The 24510-nt window shown below is 34.0% G+C and overlaps 1 long non-coding RNA gene across 2 annotated transcripts in view; it reads right to left on the minus strand.

Moving 5' to 3' along the window:
* Positions 1 to 24510, minus strand: part of LOC112127807 — an 84351-nt gene that overhangs the window by 52520 nt on the left and 7321 nt on the right. For both annotated transcript variants that reach the window (XR_002910734.1, XR_002910735.1), the window contains exon 2: positions 14335 to 14425. This is a non-coding gene — a long non-coding RNA (uncharacterized LOC112127807). The remainder of the gene's footprint in view (positions 1 to 14334; positions 14426 to 24510) is intronic.

Below are 24510 nucleotides of genomic sequence, written 5' to 3' on the forward strand. Positions count from 1 at the left end.
TTGAAAGAAAGGTCAATATGACCTAAATCTGCGATAATTATAAATAAAGCGTTTCAATTCTATCCTCCTCTCTCTCTCATTCATTCTCACTCTCTCTCCCTCTCCGAGATTTTTTAAATAAAACTACATTCTTTTATTCTCTCACTCTTTCTCTTTCTTTCTTCTTCTTCTCTCTCTTTGTCTCTCTCTTTTTTATTTATCTATCTAGCTTCTCTTTATTTCTAGTTTTTTATTTTTGTTTATCTTTCTTTCTTTGTTTCCTTTCTCTCTCGCTCTTTTTCTGTCTCTCACTCATTGAGTCACTCACTCATTGAGTCACTCACTCACTCACTTTCTCACTCTCACTCGCTATCTTTCACCCTCACTTTTTCTCTCTCCCTTTTTTTCTTCTCTCTCACTCTCTCTCTCTCTTTTTCTATCTATCTTCGTTTTCTTTCTATATTTCTGTTTATATTTCTCTCTTTGTTTCCTCTCTCTCTCTCTCTCTCTCTCTCTCTCTCTCTCTCTCTCTCTCTCTCTTTCTGTCTCTGTCACTATCTCTACATAGCTGTCTATCCATCTAATTAACTATAAATATGTGAGGAGGGCTTCGGTGGCCGCAACGGTTTAGGCGTTGACACGGCGCTCATCACTGTAAGGTAAAGGTCCCGGGTTCGAATCCAGCGGCCCTGCATTCCAACCCGACATACTTACAAATGGGCTTTTTTCAAAAACACCGGCACCGAGGGTTTATATGACCTCTGCTGTTGCGAACCCTGGTAAAAAAATATATATAGATATATGTTATCATTTTATATATCTGTCAGTGAATTGTTCACTGTCATCCTCATCCTTTGTAAACTGTTCCTAAACTTCAAATTTTCTAATTTGCTCACTCTTCCCCTGTTTGACTATATATCGATCTTTATATTTGCCTATGTACCAATTTAATTATCATCTAATATATGTATACACATTTTCTTTCTGTATGCTGATGTATCTGTTTATCTAGATAAATATTATAGCTGTGTGAACGTTTAACTTTTTCTGTTATTTATCTAACTCTAGATAATGCCAATCTGAAACGTCCTTGCAAACATAAGTACTCTACGATAAATTCATTCCTATATATTCAAATTTTCGGCAGTCTTGAACCTTTATTTTTTTACCAATTCTTGATCCAAACTTCATGATACAAACAATCAAGTTTTCGAATTAATTTACAACCACCAGCCACAACCGGCCGGTCCTTCAAAAGCAATTCAAATCGGATCGCAGGTGGGCCGTCAGTAATAATTAATATGGAGGAATGTGGTTGGGACTGGAGCACTATTGAGAGGGAGGAAACGGGGTGGAAATACAATTGAAGTTGCATCTAGTTAGCTTAATTAAGCTAAGGTTAGTAAATTTGACAGTTTTCTGGATGACTGATCATCAATCACAAGCATAGATTTTATAACCATTTACTATAATTATTTTATTTATTATTACATTTTTGTTCGTATGTTTGTCCATTGGAGTATTGTTTAAATAAAAATTCGTACTGTTTGTACGGACGACAAACCCTAATGAATTATTTTAATAGTTGAAATAATTCATTTTGACGTTGTGTTAAAACAACTAGTTAAGAGCAAAAAATACTTTTTCGAGATTCCCATTAAAACTCGTGCTTTGTTCTCGTATATTTTCGCCGGATAACGGAAAAACATTATTGATATGCTATCTAAACCTATCCTTAGAATTAAACGTAACCTAACCCAACCTGTTAGAAATGATGAATGATAGAGTGAGTGCGGTGTTCAATCCTTTTCTAAAAAAGATAATTTCTTCTCACAGTAACTGTATGTAGTAACTTACTGAGAGTAGGAACTGTCTTTAAAAAAAAAAAAGGATTTTACCCAATCTGTTCCTTACGTAACCGAAACAAAACGTCCCTAACACTAACCCAAACCCTACATATCATAACGTTACCAAATCCTCTTCTAAACCTAACTCTAATGATGGTGCTCCTCACAAACTGGTATTTTGCTGTGTTCCGGAATTTAGTCTTAAATGCTAATCATCAGACGAGACCACGGTGAAGTCACAATCTACAATTTGCTAGAAAATGTACTTTTAGATTAATTGCATTGCATGATGAGCATTTAATACTCCAACATTATCTTTTTTATTAACCTTACCTAACATAACCCTAACACGTTTCTAACTCTAACTACCTAACCTATTTACTTATCCTAAACCTTATCTATTTAGGATATCTAATACCTATCCTATCCTAGGTTATATTAGTGTTAGTTTCAGGTACAGATTTAATTAGGTTAGAAAAGGTGGTGTTACATTCAAGTTTACAGATGGGATAGATTACATAACAGTGGTTCAATATTTTTCTGTATAAGCAGGGGAAAAAAATATATATATAAAATCCCTGCTTATACAGAAAAAAAATATATAAGGACGTATAATATATATGTATATACATCTTCCTATCAACTCGACGTCCCCTCGGTGAAATTTTATATTTAAACCGGCGTCCAGGGCAAAACAGCGTCCGTATATGGACGCCGATTCGCCGGGCCAGTGCTTTCAGCTCATCATCATCAGAACAACACATGCACAAATTTTGGAGTGGTCGTTCAGATTGCGCTTTGTACCAATATTTGAATATTGATAGTTCACGAAAATTCAATCTGAACGCCACCGTCGTTTTCGTATATTTTAAAGACGGTTTTAGTCTTACATTTCTCAGTGGGGTCGGCGTCCGATTTTACTACGGCGTATATTTTAATCGTACACGTTTCAGTGGATTGAGCGTACGATTTTACTTCATTACCAGGAAACCCCTTCTACTGCTTTTCCTTGTTTCGGAATGTCGCTTGCCGGTGTTTTCTGGGAATTAGTTTTATTTTTGTCCCAGATGAATCGAAAACTCAAAGAACCCTGTCCGAGGATATTCATACCATCACCTGACAAAATCGAAACAAATATAAAGCAAATATTGGATTCAAGATGTTAGAATTTAGGGCCATCCCGTCATTTTATTTTTTTGCAAAAATTTATTTGCCGCAAAAATTCGCCACCATTTTAAGTCCCTATTTCCGCATTTTCTACCTTACATATATTGATATAACAGTAAATCCGTCGTCTAGAGTAAATAAAATATTTCAAAACTTTCTAGACTGAAAATCCTTCTTTATTGCACTTTTTTTTGCCTCATTTTCAAAATTGTATACAATAAATTCACTAATTTCGTGGTCCGCTTGACCAATTAATACTTTACAATTAATTAAGGTATATATATTAAGGTATACAATTAACAAATAGAGATAATTAAAATAACCATCCCTTAGTTTACTTATTAGGTGGTTCAAAAGTTTGCCGAAGTTTCATGGTTTTTCCCTTATATCTAGAAAACGGCTCGGTCGATTTTTACCAGTCAAAGGTTTTTCAACTCCTTTTGTTGCCTACTTTTCGTATTAGGTAGCCCAGATTTTTACTCGGGTTTGTTGAAAATTTCCGCTTACATCTTCTGTACAATGCCCGGTCAAATTTCACATTTTTAACGTTTTTCCACTACTTTTGAGGTTTACTTTTCGTATTAGAGGGTCCAGAAATTTCCCCGAGTTTCCGTGATTTTTCCGCTTATATCTATCTACACAACGCCTCGGTCTATTTTTATCATTCCATCTAGTGGTGGGAAGTTTGATTCTTTTAAGTGGGTCGATTCCCTTCGATTCAATCCCTGAAATGAGTCGATTCTTTTTATCGATTCTTTGATTCCCCCCACTCCTGGTACCAGAGCTTCCGTTTATTGGTTTCTCCCTTTATCCAAATTTCCCGCCATAATTCAAATTAATTTTCAATTCTAGTATTTATTTACCACAACGAAAAAGGAAATATGGTATTAATGTTAAGTATATAAATTGTATCAAATCGTTGTATTTTTAGAAAGAAAAATATTGATGATAGTAATACTAACGAAAGCCTTATTTCTGAATAATATGCCGGGCAATTATGACCGCCGAACACGTAAGGATTAATATGATAATTGTTAGTATAATAGAGCACGAACTATTGCTCTCTTATTTTTTTATTTGTTGCTAAATTATTTACGTGGCTACGAAAAGGAATTTGTTATAAAATATAAATAATTTTTAATGTTTACTTACACATTTTAAATAAAAGGGAAAAAATTAATAGACATTTACATCACATACACAAAATTTACTGATTTTTTTTATTTATACATATTTATTACTTCTACGATATTTTGCATATTGTACATAAAATTGTAAAATTTGAAAAAAGCAGATAATTTACTAATTTAAAAAAATATTAATTATTAATTTATTGATTGGTCAAGAGATTCTAGATGGGAACATTGAGTTCGTTATTGACAAATTGAATAAAATGGATAACTCGGAGAAAACTGGATGGGGTTAGATGGATGGTCGAAAACAGAAGACGGGAGTTGAGGAATTGAAAGAATCAAACTGGGTGTCCGGGAGTTGAGGAATCGAAAGGTGGCTACGTAAATGAATTTGCTATAAAATTTAATTTTTTTAAATGTTTACAGATTTTAAATAAAAGCAAAAAGATTAAATTAATTTTATTTATTTAATTAATTAAATTAATTTACATCCCATACAGAAAATTTACTGAATGAATTTATTTATACATTAAATTCACTAATTTCGTGGTCCGCTTGACCAATTAATATATTAAAATTAGTTAATTTATCTCAACTAAAAACCTTAATTAATTGTAATTTATTTATACATATTTATTACTTATACGGTATTTTGCATATTGTAAATAAAATTGTAAAAGTTGGAAAAAGTAGGTAATTTATTAATTTAAAAAACGTTAATTATTAATTTATTGCTTGCCCGCGGAGAAAACAGAAGACGCGAGTTGAGGAATCGAAAGAATCAAACTGGGAGTCCGGGAGTTGAGGAATCGAAGGAATCATAAGAATCGCAGAGTTGATGAGTCGTCAAAAGAGAAGAGTCGAAATCCGACTCCGGGAGTTGAAGATTTTCTTAGAAGAATCAAAAAGAGTTGTTACAGGAAAAAGAATCGTCCGGAAACGTGTGACGTATCCGTCCCATCCAGTTACCCGAACTGAACCGCAACTCACTTAAAGGAATCGATTGGGGGATCGATTCTTTTAGATGAGTCGATTCTTTGAATCGATTCTCGATTCTTTTGCCCATCTCTAATTCCATCGTTTATAAACTCCTTTTGAGCCTACTTTTCGTATTAGGTAGCCCAGATTTTTCCTATATATATATATTTCAGCAAACCCGAGGAAAAATCTCGTATATATATATACGGACGTATTACATTTATGTCTTAAAGTTTTTTATCTAATAAGTATCTGATTTCTAATGGCTAACGTTGTTCTGAATGGATTTCAAATGATGTTGCAATGTTTGCAAAAGTACGTATTAAATTTTTCTTTAAGATGAGTGATTTTTGACGAAACTGAGTGACTGGAAATTTGAAACCTTTTATTAAATGTATCGATACACAAATTATATTGTAAAATGTATATTTTGAAATGTTAATAGTTAATTATTACACTTCGCCGTTTTTATTTATCCATTGTTATCGCACACACAAGTATGAATGGAAGGCCTGTTTATTGAAATAATACAATGTGCTTCAAAATTAGGTTTATAAACTCATTCGTTTTAATAACGAGCTAAGCATACAAATGAGGGTTCCCTTTTAGATAAAAGGTTTGTCTAAACAGATTGTTTTTCTTTTTGAACCAGAATTCAATTCTCATGGACCATCAACACGTTAAAGCTTTTTTTAATACTAATTTTTTATGATGATTTTTGATAGCAAGTTATTATGAACCTTTGAATATATTTAGAGGCAAAACAATGTGAAAAACCGAGCGAGTAATTTGTACCAAGATCTCTACAGCAAGGCGAGATGAAACTTGGAAATCGTCCTTTTCTCTCAGAATAAAACGTGTTATTATAAGAACGAAAATTGACAACAGAAGTTATGACGCAAAGTTAAATTGGCACGTACGGCCAAAAGATACTCGGCTGAATTGTGAACCTGAGCTGTTCAGAGGAGATTTAGACTGACGAAGGTTGGTTTGTTGGTTCTGTCAATAAGAACTCTTTTTCAAGTAACACCGACCTTCACGCCAATCTACTTCACGTCCTTTTTCCAATTTTTCTTCTTTTTCGACACTTTGGTTTTAATCCTTACTTTCCGGTCCAACTGGATTTAAAAGAACATTTCCACCAGGACCAAACAGAGAAGGCAATTAACGTCAAGTTATCGTTTTTACTCTTTTATTTTAAGGTTTTATTAAATGTCAATTAAGATTTTATTAAATAAACATTTTTTATAATTCTCTTTTTATATTCAAATTCATTCATGCAAAAATGCTGTCTTCAATATTAATAATGGCTGCGATACTTTCCGCTTCGGTAAATCCAAGTTAACTTTTTCGATTTAAGCCACTTAAATATTTTCCCTCAGATACCTCTGAATTGTCAAAGCAAAGGTTTTCACACTTTTTTATCTCAACCAATACCTTACATAAAGAGTAATTAATTATGAAAATAAGATAGGGAGTTAAGGTAAATTTTGAGAACTGATAGAAAAATAAAGTAAAAATTGTTTTTTTTTAGAGTAGTGAGTTGACGCCCTATATATTAGTATAGTAATGTATTGTTTTCCATACTGCTGATTTTCACGTAACTCGCTCTCTTTTCTCTTTTCTAGTATTTTATTACAAAATAGTATTTTCCTAAAACATATTTTCTACTAAAATAGATACATTATTGTAATTATTCAAGGAGGAGTTCAACATGTAACCTAACCATTCCTAAACTTAACTGGAACTTAAATCTAACCTAACAATAACTCACACTTTTTTTGTCCGTTCAAAATATGAGACAAATTATTTTTAATATAAATATGATTTTGGCTTAGCTAAACAATTTTTTTGGCGTGTGCGTCATCGATTTCGCATTTAGGGTTAGGAGATTACGTATCCATGATTCAATGTTTTTCCTTCGAAAAAAAAATTCACATTAGGATAGAAATTGACAGAGTATTGTTAGAGTAATAATATACTTTCTCTCCTTACTACTGCTTCCCTCTTCTCTCTCCCATATTCTCTCTCATTTTCTCTCCCTCTTTCTCTCTTTATCTATCTCTCTATCTCTACATTTATCTATCTCAATCTATTTAACTACCTATCTCTATTTCTTTTGCAATACGCCTCATATTTGTAAAATAAAACGAACGCCAGTCGGAAATAGATATCACTTTGTAAGTTTGCACTTGATTAAAGTTAGCCAATAACACTTTTTCCTTTTACAAGGGGAAATTCGGGTACGGCCACTACTAAATTACAATCTGTTATCTTATCGAGTTCAATTCCCGATCAATTCGTAATTAGCCACTGAATTGATGAATAATTACCTGATGGTAAAGTTTCCTATCGGAAAAACTTTGGCATGTTCAATCTTCCCCCAATCTTGAAACAGCGGCCTTTTAATTTCCATTTCCAAAAAAAGCTGTTTCAATCTCTCAATGAATCTTAAAACCAGCTACGATATTTCTTAAGTTTAATTTTTTTATTGAAAATTTGGGGGTAATGTTTAAACCTATGATAAACTGTTTTTTTAAATTTATGATTTTCATACTTCTTATCTTCTTACTAATTAAACTTCATTGAATTAGTAACTAATATAATAGTTACTAATAAGCCTGTTTTACACTTGGTAGTTAAACGAATAAAGATATGAAGACATTTGTTTGTAATGGTTTGCACAGTCTTACAGTTTAATGTTTTGTTGAATATATTTTAAACGGAACTACTTATCCAAACAATAAACTTAAGCATAAAAGCACCTATAAAACTAAATGCTATGCGATAGCATTTGAATCGAAACAGATTTCTAGCCAAATCGCTAAAGTTTCCAGGGGATATAATGTTTTTTCTCCTTCTTGTACTCTTCTTGTTGAGTCAACCGACCACGAAAACTCCGATGTTGAAACTGTAAAAATTAATCCATGTAAGTATTTAGTAGTCTTAATGGACCGTATTAATTATTTAAATTAATTTTACTTTTTTATCTAAAGTGTTAGTTGAGATGAAAGAGCTAGTGTCACGAGCGGGATTCGAACCGACGACCTTCGTCTCAATAAGAGGTTCAAGCAGAGGTTCGAATCCCGCTCGAGACATTACTTTTTCATCTCAACCAAGATCTTAGATAAAAATTATGAAATAATATTTAATTTGATTAGATCATCTAATTTGAAAATATTAATAAACCTGATAATCCATAGTTCTCAAAATGTATAGCCTCACTCAGCATGACGAATAAAGTTTAACCCGCTGTTGTTACAGATGAGACGTCGGAGTGACATTTATTGCTAGTAAAGCTACTACTATTATTTTTAGTGCCATAAAGAGTCTGAATAAAATTCTTTTAGTGAATTCCTCATACGACATGCAAAATGTAGAATGACGATGATTTACAGCCAGCTTTTCTTTCCCTACCTGTTCCGTGGTTGTTGCTATATATCAAATTTGTTTTTGGCTTGATCTCGTACGTTGTAAATCAAGGTACGAGACTGGAATATAAAATTGTAATTGTGTATGTAAACATCTGTTTGTTTTATAAAAGATGAATATAATTAATAGTTTTATAAAAGCTTCTTGGCTGTACTCAGCAATGCATGTATTTTCAGATCCATATTATATATGTTTGTTGTGTTTAATGTTGTGATATTTGATAACAAAGCGGAACAAATTAATTTAGAAGTAACCAAAATCTAGGAATTTAACGTCTTTCTTTTCTTTGCTAATTTGTTAATGGGAAATAAACGAAGTGACAACACAATTGGGGAGAAGGTATAAAGCTGGAGAGAATGAGAAAGAGAGAGAGAGAGAGAGAGAGAGAGAGAGAGAGAGAGAGAGAAGTAGAGAATAAGAGAGAGAGTGGGAGAGAAATAGAGAATGAACGACAGAGAAGTAGAGAATGAGAGAGAGAGAGAGAAGTAGTGAAGTAGAGAATGAGAGAGAGAGGGGGGAGAGAAGTAGAGAATGAGCGACAGAAAAGTAGAGAATGAGAGAGAAAGAGAAGTGGAGAATGATATAGAGAGTGGGAGAGAAGTAGATAATGAGCGAGAGAGAAGTAGAGAATGAGAGAGAGAGAGAGAGAGAGAGAGCGAGAGAGAGAGAGAGAGAGAGAGAAGTTGAGAATGAGAGAGAGTGGAAGAGAAGTAGAGAATGATAGAGAGTGGGAGAGAAGTAGAGAATGGGAGAGAAGGGGAGAGAAGTAGAGAATGAGAGAGAATGAGAGAGAGAAGGAGAGACAGAGAGTGAGCGAGGGAGAGTGAATGTAGGGATAGGAATGAGAGGGAAAAGTGTAACAAAAGCACTTAGTGAAATGATTTTATAAGTTAATTATTAAAAAACGTTGGATCAATGATTTTTATCCCACTTTAAAACTTACTCTACCTAACCTAACCGTGATAGTGGTGTTGGTCTGCTAGTTTGAGAGCGAATTTGCCTAACTTCAAAAGCCAAGTTTGTAAACGGATCTAAGGAGTGACCCAGTGCTAGTATGATATGTAATTACCGTTCCTAATTCTATTTGTAGCCCTAACCCTAACATTTTAGAGCTATCGATTTCGCGGAAAGTGCGCTATGATTACGTAAGGTTACGTAGGGTTATGGTTTAAGGATAGGTTAGGGTTTGGGTTTGTATCTTTTATGGGTTTTTCTTCCCGAGAAGCAAAGAAATATAGAACAAATATAGAAGTTCAAAGGGCAAGTTTTGAATTGGATTCTTGAAAGTGCATTTTCTTTATTTGTCTAAATGTCATAAAAATTATTTCAACTTTAACAAGCGTCTTTAAATGCTTGAATTGGGTTTCTTTAGGTAAAGTTAGTGTCAGAATAAGGACTTAGTGTTAGGGACGAGGTTGGTTAGGCTTTATTAGTTCAGTTACGATTAGGAACTAGTTCAGACATGCTCTGTCAGTTTCAGTTAAGGTTAGGGACGTGTTTGGTTACCGTTAGGTTATATATCAATTTTTGAATGTTTTTCGGTGCTGCAGAATTTGTTTATCTTCTCTGTTTGTTTTAACATAATAATTATAATTATATAATTTGAAATGTTGAAAAAATTAGGTTGTTAAGTTAAATTTAGAGAACGGATAGGAAAATAATACGAAAATTGTACTAATGTTTTTACAGTAGTAAAAGTAGTAAAAAAACTTCAGGAGCAGTACTGGAACTCACGACCTCCAGTTCTACCCTCCGGCGCTCTAACCACTTGAGCTGTCGTGCTTCTGGTGCCCGAGACACAAACTCACCATCTCATCCTACTTTTTCAAATTTCCCGCTTTTTAGCACATATAAAATTTTGTATAATCTGTAAAAACAATGTTTAAATGTTATAGTTAACTGTATCTTACCTAAATCCAACTGATTCTCCCTCCTCACTCTCTCTCTCTCTCTCTCTCTCTCTCTCTCTTTCTCTCTCTCTCTATCTATCTATCTATCTATCTACCTATCTATCTCTCTTTATCTCTATTGTTCTCTTGTAAGGATGAAATAGTAACATGGTGGGATGTTGGAAAAAAATTGGACAAGTTGCCAAAATTGATACTACGAGACGGCGAATCTAATTTAGAGTTCTTAAAAGTCATAAATGCATTACTAGAAGTATTTTATTTCACATTGCTGATAATCTCAACAGAACGGCTTCTAACATTATTTTCAATGCGGCACAGAATAAAAAGATAAATTTCGATAAAATCCGCAATATTTTACTTAATGAGTATGAGGATCAAACATGGTAGGAGGTGACCCATCATGGTGTGATAAGATAAGAAAAAGGCAGTTGGTTTTGCGGAGTTGGTATCTGACGTATAAAGGCCTATATGTTGATCCTTTCTTTCTTTCGCTCTTTCTTTATTTCCTCGCATAGTAATTTTGGTCAAGAGTTTGTATTTTGTTCTATATTGCTTAAAGGTATCTATTACTTTGTAAATTTAAATTTTTTATTTTAGAAGATAACTTATTATTATTTGAATTATATTGATTTTGACCCATTTTATTTCATTTATTATCCTCTCTCTCTCTCTCTCTCCCTCTCTCTCCCTCTCCCTCCCCTCCCCCTCCCTTCTTCCCTATATCTGCCTATCTATCTATATATCGATTTATCGTCTTTGTATTTTTCTCTTTTCTAGCATTTTATTCTAAGGGATATCAATTATCCACCAACCAAATCTGCAGTAGTCAAGTGCTGTAAATTAAATCAGATGAAAAACCACAATTGCCTGTTCATAACACTGAAATCCAAGTTAAAATAAGAATCGAAATCTTATTTGTTACAATTAATTTTCTTGTTAACAGTAAATAATGTATGGATCTCATGGAAAAATTTTAAAAAAATTAAATGAAAATATTTTATTATTACAAATTATGAATGATGGAGTGGGTGTGGATTTCAATTCGATTTAAGAAGATGGTTCCTACTCCCAGTAAGTTGTTTCGCAACAATCCGGATTTCGAACCATTTAGCTCATCATCAGCTTGAAGGGTTTCTACAAACTCGTCTCTCGACATGAATTGCAAAACTGAACCCGCTGATACCCCCGCCAACGTCGACGTTCCAATGATGAGCTGGTTTTTTAATGGCGCTCAATTTGAACGTGCGTAAAGCGGGAATTATAACACAAATAACTATTATATTAGTAAATACTGTAAGAAATTAATTATAAATTAGTGATTAAAGATAAAAGATAACAAATTAGAATAATACCTTAATATTATTAAATTATTATAAAAATAATAACAATTAAAATAATTAATTTAATTATTTGGGCGTTTAATATTATTTATGTACATATTTATAATGGGAGGTAGATCAAAATCTGTAAGATTATTAATGCATTTATCACCTTGTGCAATTTTACATTTTTTAATTTCAAATTTCTCAAACCAATCTAGTTCTCTCCCTTTGTTGAAACTATGAAACACTATTAAATTCACTAATTTCGTGGTCCGCTTGACCAATTAATACATTACAATTAATTAAGGTTTTTAGTTGAGATGAAAAAAAGTTAATGCCACGAGTTGATGTCCGAGTGGATCGAGGTCACGATAGCTCAGGTGGTAGAGCAGCGGCGTATCTAGCCGAAGGTCGTGGGTTCGAATCCGTCTCGTGCCATTAACTTTTTTTCATCTCAACTAAAAACCTTAATTAATTGTAATGTATTAATTGGTCAAGCGGACCACGAAATTAGTGAATTTAATTAATTTACTGAAGTACACTTCACTAAAGCTCTCCGTCGCCATTTCAATTATCGTCGAGAATCCAATCCGATTACACGACATTTGAAAAATGGCAAAAAGGAGGGAAACTTCAAAAGGTGGGGTTGAGATGGGGAGTTGATGTCCGAGTGGATCGAGGTCACGATAGCTCAGGTGGTAGAGCAGCGGCGTATCTAGCCGAAGGTCGTGGGTTCGAATCCGTCTCGTGCTATTAACTTTTTTTCATCTCAACTAAAAACCTTAATGAATTGCTATGAAACACTGTTGAATTTAAATTTGAATTGAAATTATGTTTTGTTTCTTTTAGATGGTCTTTAAATTCCGAAAATTTGCTCGATTTAGGCACGTGTTCTTTTACACTCGTTTTTATTTCTCTACCGCTTTGACCTATATATTTAATATTACAATCATTACAATTGAGTTGGTAAACCCCGCTTTTTGCCAAGTCGTCTACCTTGTCTTTAGGTTTTGAGAGGATGTTTTTTAGTGACCCCATACTTCTATAAGCTATTCTAAAACCTTCTTGTTTAAACATTTTACTAACTTCTTCGAATAATTCACCAATGTATGGCAAACAACGGAAACCTAATTATTCATTTATTGTGGGGTGGCTGAGTCCTATTGTTGATTCTTTTAAAGTTATTTATTTATTTTTTTTAATTCTTTTAACTAGCAACCTATCAGGTCTAAATAATTAAATTAACTAAGGGAGAGAACTAGATTGGTTTGAGAAATTTGATTTTGAATTGAACATGGTGATAAATGCACTAATAATCTAACAGATTTTGATCTACCTCCCATTATAAATATGTACATAAATAATATTAAACGCCCAAATAATTAAATTAATTATTTTAATTGTTATTATTTTTATAATAATTTAATAATATTAAGGTATTATTTTAATTTTTTATCTTTAATTACTAATTTATAATTAATTTCTTACAGTATTTACTATTATAATAGTTATTTGTGTTATAATTTCCGCTTTCCACACGTTCAAATTGGGCGTCATTAAAAAACAAGCTCCTCATTGGAACGTCGCGTTGGCGGGGGTATCAGCGGGTTCACTTTGGCAATTCATGTCGAGAGACGTGTTTGTAGAAAACCTTCAACCTGATGATGAGCTAAAGGGCTGGAAATCCGGACTTTTGAGAAACAACTTACTGTGAGTAGGAACTATCTGTTTAAAAAGGATATTTTATTATAGTTCGAATCATTTGGAATCAGTTTCGTAAAACCTAATGATAAGATTAATATACTTATTCCATATCTCAATGCAACCTGGCAACCAATAAAAAAAGAAGATTCAAGATTGTAATGCACGGATAGCACAATAAATGGGCAGGTTATGTCTACTTCTCCCGAGGGAGTTAAGCTTCGAATCCACCTTGCCCTGGCGTCCACAAACTAGATAAAGTTTTTGACCTTATTGAAACCGAAGAATGTTGCATAATCATTAAAAAATTCATAAAGAATCAAATGAAAATTGTATTATTTTAAGCGAGATGGATAATATTAATTATTGATAACAGAAAACAAGTGGATGTTGACATAGAAACTTGTTCAAAAGTTTACTCTACGTTACCTAGCAAGCAATTATTCCGGCATAACATTATTAAGGTGTAACGTGCTTTGTTCGTTATCATCTGTTGCTTAAAATAATTAAAGAATTTAATTGTGTTGTCTTTTTCTTTTTTTGATTTCGATAGTTTAAGATTATGAATAGTTTTTGGATCGTTTTTAGAAGGTCAGTATTTTTTAACAATAGGTTCCGGCATATTTGACAAATTCATTGCCATTATCTGTGTTCCATAATTGTACTAGGTATAATTCGTATTTTTTTATATTAGTATAATAAATTTTATACTGTGAAATATTTAAAGTTTGCTGGAACGTTGTGTACAGATAATAATGAAACAATTGTAATTGTTTTGTTTTTTGTGAATTTTCAATTTATTTTGGTGCTTCGTAAATTGTTTATTTAGGTTTGATTGATGTTTGTTTTTGGTTCTGCGACTTACCACAGATGGGTCCGTATTAGTTGTTGTAGGGGTCTGTAGGACCCGGTTGACCATTTAACCATTTCCACCTCTTGAAGCTGGTCTCCATCCCCTGAAACACAAAACGTTTTACGTAATTATTCCACCTCCATTTGCAACTCAGGCTTAACAGGGAAATCCACTGTTATCGCATAAAGTGGGTTGTTTACGTCGACCGAGATTAAATCCGGACGATATTCCCTTTATTACTAAACCTATGTCCCACGCCCGTTCTGGCCGTTTCCCATAGGCTTATTAGGTAAAATTTCGCTGGTTTCCCATTTTATTTATTGACCTCAATTAGAAGAATTAACGTTGACACGGGTCGGATTACTACGTCTACTAGTAAATTTTCAAATTTCGACCTATAATTTCTGATTTATGATTTTTCCTTTTAACTCTCTATTTTTCTTAAAAAGCAGTATTACGAGTGTGATTCTGGTTAAAGACATGAAAAGACCGTTATGATATATGTCACTTTGGCACCGTATATTCGAAGCAACATCAAAGTCGTCTGGTTTTAATTCAATGTTTGATCTCTTTACGAAACCTTAGTTTATTACGTAGAATAGAATGGAAAAACCGCTGGGCGCGGAAAAATAGGTATAACCCTGCCAAACTGTGGCAGGTTAAGAAAGACGTCGGTCCCTGGTTCACGGAAAATGGGTCAAAAAGGGAAAAGCTCATACTGACAAGACTACGCATAGGTCATACAAGAATTACGCACGGGCACCTTCTAGCAGGAAAGCGAACGCATAGGTGCCCATTATGCAAGGATAGAGTAACACTCGAGCACCTTTTCAATTGTAGAAGGTTCGATGTTTATAGGCAATATTTTGGAATATCATCGGTCCTGTGCGTAGTCTTGGGGCACGGCAGCGGGCACAAATCGCTGTACCGGTACCTCAGGGCTATAGGGACTTTCAAATGTATATAGTTTATGTGTGTTTGTGCCGTGCTTGTATTGTGTGTGAAGTATTTGTGTGGTGTTTATGTTTATTAGGATGGATGTAATTTATTAGCATGAAAGGAAGGAGTTATTTACCCCGCCCCGAGGATTATCGAGTACTCTGGGGTGAGTATGTGATGTTTGGAGAGGAAAAGTAAGTTATTAGCGCGAATGGAGTGGGTTCGGCCCCGCCCCGTGGAATATCGAGTACTCTGGGGGAGGGAATCTGACCAGACTTTTATGTTAGTATTGCATGCTGTTTATACGTTAATCTATTGGAATTAATGTAGTTTAAGCATGAAAGGAAGGGATGATTTAACCCCGCCCCGAGGAATATCGAGTACTCTGGGGGAGTGAATGTGACCAGACCTCTATGTTTGTGGCGATATATATGTTACGTATCTATAGTTGTGTATCTATTCTTAAATTGACAACCTGAGGTACTAACAAGAGGCTAGCATTTTAAAATAACGACGTAATATACAAGTAAAAGCAGAGAGTCAGTAACCAGATCGAAATGCTCAAATGGCTGCAGTTCAATACAAAACACGCGAGAAAGACAGGGAGGAGAAGGAATACACGCGGAGGACCGGTGATGACCTCAGCTGTTTGTCGGCCCATAAACCTTCCACTTTGGGGACCGCGGTAGCCGAGTAGTTAGCATGAGAGACTCTCACGCCGCGGTCGTGGGTTCGATTCCCACCGTCGCCTCTGGCCCTTTTTTCCCGATAACCCCCAATTTGAACAACATATATAAGAATTCGTAATGGTTAATATGCAAAGATTATAAGGCCAATAAAAAAATAAAAATAAAACCTTCCACTATACTTCCACTATAAGAGATAGTGACTGTTAATCGATATTTATTTAGAAATCGTGAGATGCGGTCTGGTGTGATGTAGGTTTCAGAAAAACATTTTCTTTATCGTGCCAATGTTTCGATCTTTATTGAGATCATCTTCAGGTCTCAATAAAGATCGAAACGTTGGCACGATAAAGAAAATGTTTTTCTGAAACCTACATCACACCAGACCGCATCTCACGATTTCTAAATAAATAAATATATGTATATATAACGTAGAATAATAGATAGTTGATCTCTAACTTGCATGAAATGGTAAAATGAACTAGTGAAAGCGTCAGTTCTTTGACTCGCCGTGTTGAATCACAATAATCATTCTTATTTTTATGTAACAGTAAAATTTCTTTCAGTGTTCACACAAAGTTTTCTTAGTGCAAAAAGCGACTTGATAAATCTCTTAGGTACACGGCAAAGTCATAATTGAGAACGTAATTTGCAACGAGGAAAGCCGGACAACATTCGTCTTTCGATGTGCATTGAAAAAATAGCGTTTTGCCACCCATGGTCGCATGTTATCACCGCTACGATTTAATTTATACACTTGGGAAATAATTAACGAACCTTGTACAGATTGCCTGGTATGAAAGGTCATTATGACCCGGCTGTTTCTAATGAAACAAATTACGAATGAATGTCCACTTTGCAGCCCGCCACCGAGCATTATGAAGTACAAGCAGATTCTATCTCAACATAACGAGACACTTGAAAAATTGTACCTCTTCACGATGGTGATGGAAAATCTATAATATTAACACATTTTTTTAATGATTTTTATTTCTACGAATATAGCAGTATGATTATATACAAAGCATAGTGTAGATCACAATCCGTATGCCGGAGGTCGCTTTTAAAAGAAAAAGAGTAAAAGAAAAAAATAATAGTAAAGAAATAATAATAAAAAGATAAGGTCTAAAGCGAAGTTATAACATTATTCGCTATATACTAGCACACACACACACACACACACACACACACACACACACACAAGTTAAACATAATAATAACAAAACTTATAATAAAAAGGAAACAGAGGAAAAAAGTCTTAATCGTAAAGAGACAAAAAATCGTATGTAATAAAATCATATAATATATAAAGGAAATTTGAGGGGTCAAAAATTTAATTCCATAATTAGGTCTAATTAGTTCCAGATGGCAACAACCTGATCTCCCCCAATATTGAGCATTCAGCCATAAAATGCAATGTTGTTTCCACAGATTGAGAATCGCAAAGGGCACCTCGCCCCTCAACCTAAGTGCAGAGTTCAAGTTAAGGGCCTCGCAACGGGTTTTTAATAGCCATCTTAAGTTTGATAGACTAATGGAATTTAAGTTGTCTCTCTGTAGATTAAGTGATGTGTCAAGTCTTAAAATAAGGAAAAGTCAAGCGAGGACTGAGCCCGGAGAAAGCAATCGTCCCGATGATGAATCTAGATGGCATAACTGAAAAAGAGCTGGCCAATCAGCAAGGTTTACCTAGGTGGGACAGGTTACATCAAATCTTTGAAAGAGCGTAAGCCATTGGTCACAGCAGGCGGGCTTACTACTGGTGACTTCGGTCGCAGATATTTTAGCCAATTTTATGTGAGGGAAATTTAAAATTTTGAAAATAAATGAGAAGTGAAGTTTTAAGGTATTTACGTAAATCAGGTCTGTGGACCTTTCCAAATAAATCATGAAGTTGGGGTAGGGTTAATATTACCACATTAATTGCAGTATTTCAAAAACAAATTTATAAGTAGGGCTTTGATTTATATGGAATAAAAACAAATAAATATGCACACATGTAAATATATTTCGTAAAAATGCAATTTTAATCTGAAAATATGTGCAAACTACCATGAGAAAAAATAAGAAATTCTCAAATTAAAGCACGTAATTGTATTGAAACGAGAAACACTGGCAAGAGGAATATCACGTTGTTAATATTAAAAAAAGAAAGACGCATTAACAAAAAAGTTAAATTTAAAAAATCCGTCGTCTCATCCATCGAGACCCAGATCGGTCCATTTTCGATGAAGTCTATGAATTTATGGAGTGTTTCTTTGTATATAACATCCACGCGAGATTTCCTGAGGATAATTTCACGGGGAATAGTTTTCTCTGTGTATTTCTCAAAAAAACCTTGAATTCAGGGTGGCTAGTTTATGGATGGGTCAGATGTAACTAAAGCACGACATAAATCGGTATAAACCGTTCATCCAGACCCAGCTCTTGTGTCACAAAGGTTTGTTGTCCTTGTGTTTTGCTGTCTTTATGTGCTGTGTTAGCAAAAAACGTGTAGCTGTTGCTACAGGTTTATCACAACAAATACAGTTTAAAACGACTGCATAGGCCTTAAAAGTCTCATTTGAAAATTCACGCACATAATTTTGATCTTTCGTCTTTGCGGTGACGTTCGATTATTTAGGAGTAGTCAGTTCACAACGCACAAATAATGTTTCACGATGGAATACGCATGAGAGACTGGGCAAAGCGGAGAAGTATGATGGTAGGGAAAGAAGAGAACTAGAGAACTGAGGTCGTAACATTTCCATAAATCCAATTAAACTATTCCAAGAGAACATTTACAGTGGTACAAACACTATTCCTTTCTACATTTATTCCAAGGTAAAGGCGACCGAAAGTTCGCGGAAAGCCGTGGAGCAGCAACTGAACAAACAGAAACTCGTTCATTATGTGGAAACGGAAGAATGAAGCCCGTAGCTCTTTTTCGGAGAATTTTTCTTTTTGCCTGCTCAGAAACGTTAAAATTTGACGTGCCAAATATCTCGCTTATGTACAAAAATATGCAGTTATAACCCACTTATGCAAAAATATGCAATTATGGCAATATATGCACAAATATGCAAAATAAATAAATCTTAAATTGATTCCAAATGCTTCAAAACATATACAGTTTGTTAAAACTGGATGTTTTAGTGAACTAGGAAAAATATGCGAATGCATGTATTTCACAGCCCTATTTATAAGTAACCTATTATTTGATAATAACAACACAAGAAGGTTGTTATTTTTTGTTCATAAATACAATTAATTTATCATATTTTGTAGCCAATTGTGTCTACAGAATTTTTTTTTCAATACCTTTACATTCAAAACCAGTCGAACGTGTGGTACACTTACACCGACAAATTACAAACGGAGGGTTAATTAATTGCAACAAAGCAGAATGTGCGGGAAGGAAGTGGGCAGATAACTTCTACCTTTTCTCATAGGGGAGTTCCTGCTGGCATTGTGAGCGGAAATCGCATTAAAGGATATGCGATCGGGCGATAATCGCAAAACTATTCAGTTGATTGAATGTCTGCTGGAATGTGAGATGGTCTAAACGGTACCGGTGATAAACAACTGTGGAGGTTGCAGAAGATTGTAATTATATTGGTTACGGGCCGACAGACATCTAATGGTCACTGCCGTTTTTATCTTTCACTCATTTTTCTTAATTTCTCTCACATTTAATCTCTTGTACTTCAGTGTACAACTATTTTTTCGTTTTGAAAGGTTTACTGCTATAACTAAAAATACGTTAATTAGATAATTACAAATTAGAATTTACAGATTTCGCACTTAGTTAGAGATAATATCACATCACGAAATATTAGATACGTTACACTGCTAGAACAATTGAATGTACTTTATTGGGCTAAATTTTATTGCGAATCCCAAGACGTAATTAAAGTAATAAATTTTTAGTAGGTAACAAAATATTGCATTAATTATTGATTAAATAAGATAGGTAATAAGATTAGGGTTCAGGATATTTTCGGTAAGTTTCGTGTTAGGGTATGTTAAGGAAGGATTACCTTCAGACATTTAGATGTGATAACAGCTTAGGTGAGGTAATCTTAGTGTTAGAGTTAGAATTAGGTTTAGGTATGGAATAAAAGTCGGCCTGTTACGTTATAGGCATAGGGTTATAGTTATATAGAGTAAAATCGGGGTTATAGTAAGTCTTATCGTTGGGTAAAGATTAGGTTTAGAATCTGATCTAGGGAAGTTCAGGGTTAGGATTATTTTTAGGATCTGTGGAAGTTAGGTAGGGTTTGAGTTAAGTTTAGAGATGGATTTAGGTAGATTTAAGTTAGGTAGACTACGTTTAATATGGTTAGGTTAGGAAGTAGGATTAGATTTGTGGCCAACGTTAGGGTTAGAAAATAATTAGGATTTAAAACTAAATTAAGTAAGGTTAGGGACGGGTTAGGTTTGTTAAGCTAGGTTAAGTATGGTTAGGTTAGGAAGTACGATTAGAATTATGGTCAATGTTAGGGTTAGGAAAGAATTAGGTTTTAAAACTAAATTATGTAAGGTCAGGGATGGGTTAGGTTTGTTAGGCTAGGTTAAGTATGGTTAGGTTAGGTAGTACGATTAGAATTATGGTCAATGTTAGGGTTAGGAAAGAATTAGGTTTTAAAACTAAATTATGTAACGTTAGGGATGGGTTAGGTTTGTTAGGCTAGGTTAAGTATGCTTAGGTTAGGAAGTAAGATTAGAATTATAGTCAATGTTAGGGTTAGGAAAGAATTAGGTTTTAAAACTAAATTATGTAAGGTTAGGGATGGGTTAGGTTTGTTAGGCTAGGTTAAGTATGGTTAGGTTAGGAAGTACGATTAGAATTATGGTCAATGTTAGGGTTAGGAAAGAATTTGATTTTAAAACTAAATTATGTAAGGTTAGGGACAGGTTAGATTTGTTAGGCTAGGTTCAGGTAGGTTTGGGTTAGGTTATTGTTATTCTGACGACGGCGTTATCCCTTCTTATCCCAACGCGATTCCTCTGATTCCTCGGGGCTGGTTTAACCCCCTAATTAATTACTTTCACCCTTTAGTCATATCATAACGCTGTCACTCCAGACTATTAGATATTCTTCGGGATAGATTACAGTGCCCTCATACTGGCTAATAATTAACATTCACATGAATACAATACATCAACGCATGCTATATAGTTTAAAAACTCAGATAGACGTGATTTACTGGAACAGCGATCCACGTCCCTTGTGACTGGACCCCTGTTTGGCCATGCATAGACCAGCAGGACGCCATAGCTCATCTGCAGGCGTTTAGTCTACTTCATTTTAAAAGACGCTCAACGTTTATTCTTTCGGTACATGAGCCAAGGAGAGGAATTTGTTAATTAGTGACAGAGTAGAAAATTATAATAATTGTACAATTATACATTAGTGAACATTGTATATCGAAGTGTAATAAAAAACCTTATTGGAGGTGGCTAGAATGTGTTGAGGCATCTAGTCGGCACCGATGAAAAAAGTTAGTGACACCGTGAAAAAACTAATTACATTGCATAATTATTAGAATTGTTGGTTGTACCAGTTACATTATATTGAATATAAAAAAACAATCTTATTTGAGGTGGTTAGGCTGTTATGATGTACTATGAGATCTAGACGGCATGTCGAACTAACCGGTACCGGTGAAAAACGAAAAAATAAATAGCTTTCTGAGTGGTTTCTCACCGGCACCACTAAATCGACATGCTTTCCAGGTGTCAAAACATATTTAGCCGCAAAAAGAGTGTATTTTGCTTATCTAAAGAAAGGGATTAAGCGCTTTACTAACTATTGTATGGTCTGTTTATTATTTTGGTAAAATATAAGTTGATGTTTATTGATTTGCTTTTTCATTTTTCTACGTCGATTTGGTGAAATGGTATAAAAACTTTTAGCACTTGATTGGTTTTTATTGTTAATAAAATCTAATTGTTGACCCCCATTGTGGCGTGTCGTCAAAATCGCCTTCGACAAAACAAATCGATTGGACACGGCCAGTAGAAAGAATCCAATTACAAGAAGACCCAGCAAAATTTTCCAACCGGCCTGAGACGGGGGATAGAGCGGCCCTTTTTAACTCGTTTAACGTTAAACAAATATAAAATATGTTCAACGTTCTCTTTTTGACGTTGGATGTTTGAGAAACGGCACCAGACGAAAATAACTGCGAACTGTTTACCCAAACGGGCCAAACCTGAAAAGCAACCGTGAAAACAATCCTCCAACCTTTGCCGTGGCCGATAAATAATATTAGCGAACTGTTAAGTCATAAAATCGCCCTCTTCAGAATGTATTTTCTAAACAGTTTATCGTGAATAATAAGCGAAATAAAGTGGTGTTGAATGTCAACAACGCCAAACCTTGAGCTTAGGAATCATTTAAAGCACGTTAGGTTATGAAGAGACATGAAAATATTATTAAGGCTGGAATAGAGTTTAGTTGTTCCTTGAATTTTTAACATGAAAAATACATTTTTTAAGGCAAGCAAATAATAAACTTTGCAGTTAGGAGACGATATTAACCCTACAGATATGAAGCTTTATATATATCACCACATGAAGCATAAAGACATTTTCACTTTTCTTATATTTGATTCGGACAAAATATTTACTATAATGTAAAGCTCCCAGGTTCAACCAACGGCCCTGCATTGAACTCGACATACCTAGAAATGGGATTTTTTTTCCAAATACAACGGCGCACCCAGGAAGAGTTAATTCTTCTCTAGTTCTAAGCTAAGTAAACAAAATGAATTGAATTTACAAATGTGTAAGCAAAAATGTATAAGCAAAAAATTGACATTGTATTTATGACTATCCAATAAAAGGAACAATGACCAATGTCGGAAAAACATAAATGATGTATATAACCTAACCCATCCTAACCAAACTTACCGAATCTAATCGATCTTTAACTCTAACCCTACATAGCTAACCTAACCTAACACAACCGATATGCACTTTCTGGTAGTATACATCAAAATCGTGTACGCAGACCAAAAACATTTCTACGTTGAAACCAGTCATAATATGTTATTGTATTCTCATTAAAATTAATATTATCATTTAAATACATTTGAGGAACCGCGGAGGCCGAGTGGTTAGCCGTTTTGAGTTCGATTCCCCTCATCACTCCTGAAATTTTCTAAACGCTTCCATTTCCCTCAAAAATATAATTCAGTCAGCAAAGCGTTCTGTGGCTTAGATTGTGGAGGGAACTCCGAAAAAATGACCAATTAAGAAAAAAGTACAATTTGCAAGTCTCCTTTATTTAAATCCAATCCCAGGTGAGAGGTTGATCGAAATTATGAGATAAAATTCTTAATTTCCATGTTATAACGGATAATAATATATTAGATAATTAATTACCAAATAACAGCTTGCAATGTGATTTTTTTTAAATAAATCAATATATTTCCTTTCAATAACCAAAAGTAAAACCTGTTTTACAAGTTTTAAAGATACAAAAAATATAAACATATATAAAAGTTAAACCATAAAATTAATACAGAGTAAAGCAATTACAATTTTTTTTTAACTTTAACAACACCAATGCAAATATAAACAGACGAAATGGTTTATATTCCACGAATTTTTGGATACTTTACCGTCTCGGTGATCCAAAGGGATTTCAGCTAAATTGAAGGACAACTTGAAAAAACGTACATGAAAGTACAAATGGATCTCGGTAGTTTTTCCAATCTCGTTCCAATCCCCCCAAGGCGTACATTCCTTCTCATCATAGTTGTTTTATTTATGCATGTAATTTTATTCAGACAGCCAGGTTTGTTCCAATAGGTTGACGCTCGAAACGTGTGACGAGAAAGAAGAAAACCTAAATAAACATTGGCAATCTCAGGCGTTTTAACATTTCTTAAAGTAAACATAAAAAATGATTGTGTTTTTCTTTCATTTTCTGATAATAAGTAGTAAAAGTATTCTTTACTTTTGCGTTTTATGAACTTAAACACATTAAACTTCAACGTAATTTTTCTAATGTCCGCCATTTCGCTAATTAAAAAAAAAAAAGTAGCTCAGCACATTTGAAACGGGTAGCATGAAATGCTTCTGTGATGTTCAATTTCAATCATTTTTATAGGCTTTCTCAGGCCGAAAGTCAGTAATTACATCCCTCTTGAATTTTTTCCCATATCATTCTAATAACTATAAACGTTTTTTATTTATTCACATTTTTTGCAAGTGAATTTCTGAACTGTTTTAAGAGAGCTATAAGCTTAAACTATTGAGAATTTAAAAATGATATTTACCCACAACTAATACTAAAGCACCACGTTTTGAATTGGGCAAAATATTTTATTATTTATTTCTTAATTTTATCATAATCCATAGTTTTATTAATCTTTCTCTAAAAAAGTTCAATTAAAATAATAAATAATTGATTTACTTATACTTCTCTCGGTCTGTTTTACTCCCTCTTTTTCTATTTCTCTTCCTTCGACTCTCACGTTCTTTTTCTCACTCTGCCCCCAAGTTCCATTTTCTTTCACCTTTCCTCTCTCTCTCTCTCATTCTAAAGCTTACTCTCTTTCTCTTTCTCTCT

Source organism: Cimex lectularius, unplaced genomic scaffold (genome assembly GCF_000648675.2).
Source record: "Cimex lectularius strain Harlan isolate CLEC.00 unplaced genomic scaffold, Clec_2.1 scaffold345, whole genome shotgun sequence".
Lineage (NCBI taxonomy): Eukaryota > Metazoa > Arthropoda > Insecta > Hemiptera > Cimicidae > Cimex > Cimex lectularius.